The sequence below is a fragment of the Triticum aestivum genome, chromosome 3D (genome assembly GCF_018294505.1).
Source record: "Triticum aestivum cultivar Chinese Spring chromosome 3D, IWGSC CS RefSeq v2.1, whole genome shotgun sequence".
NCBI lineage: Eukaryota > Viridiplantae > Streptophyta > Magnoliopsida > Poales > Poaceae > Triticum > Triticum aestivum.
The window spans coordinates 75,112,131-75,113,453 of NC_057802.1; positions in this window are offsets into that span (position 1 = coordinate 75,112,131).

Here is a 1,323-nt window from a genome sequence, read left to right on the forward strand (position 1 = left end):
GAGGCTATGTAATCATATGAGGTAACACTTTTAAGTAGCTGACTACAATATCCATTTCTTTTTGTGCGCCTCTACACTAACACGTCAATGCATTATGTTTAAAGTAAATAACCAATGGCACTAAATTATCTATTTACATGAGAAATACATAGGCTGAGCGTTTGATCCCTTTTTTTGTGAACGCGCCACTACACCCGTACGATTGGCCGCGCCCGTGTGAACGTCCAAGTTATCGGCGCATCATCCCGAGTTATTGCCTTTTTTTTGGGGTGGACTTCACACCAGTTATTAACTGCTGACGCGTGCCCCGTGTACACAGTCTAGCATGACCTTCCCGCTAGCACGGTCCAAAATTAGTTGAAACTGGATACGAACGATCCCGCGGGCGGCAAAATCTCCCGCCTCCTTCTAAAATTTCCGCCACCTTAGTCTTTAGCATGCGAAATCCCCCTTTTGTCCTTGGTGCACGGAGACCAACAATTACAATACCGCCCTCATCTACATGATAGGTCAGGGCTGCTTTGGTAACTTCCGGTTCCCCCACTACACGGCACCCCCATTTCCTCTCCCCTCCCGCAAAAACAACTAACTCCACAGCACCAGAGCATCTTACATCACGCCGTCCGTACTTCATCGCCCTTTCTCCCCTCCCCTCTCGAAACCCTAGACTGCTCATCCACCGGCGTACCATAGCCCATTCACTGCCAGCGGCGTCCACCTCACCGGATCTGCTTCTGCAGCCGCATCTACCCCTCCCACCTCCCCTGGAAACAAGTAGACTGCTCATCCACCATTGTACCACAGCCCATTCAGTGCCGGCCTTGTCCACGGCGCCGGATCTGCTTCGCCGGTACTCTCGTCAACCGCCGCGCATCTGCAGCGGCTCATTCGTACTCCCCGCCGGAGACGCTTCGTCCACACCCCTCGGAGCCGCCCCACCGACGCCCCCGTCGATAGCCTCTGATGCTTTTCGCCGACACCTTCCTCAACCCTACCGGAGCCGCTTCGCCGACACCTTCCTCAACCCTACTGGAGCCGCTTCGCCGACACCATCGTCAACCCTACCGGAGTAGCTTTGCCTATACCATTCTCAACCCTACCAGGGCCGCTTTGCCAACTCACAAGTCCACGGCCTCAGATCCGCTTCCTTGCACCCTCATCCAACCTACCGGAGCAGCTTCTGACGCCCCGTCCACGGCCGCAGATCCGCATCGTCGACACCACCCTTAACCCAACCACCGGAGCAGCTTCTGACGCCCCGTCCATGGCCGCAGATCCGCATCGTCGACACCATCCTTAACCCAACCACCGGAGCAGCTTCTG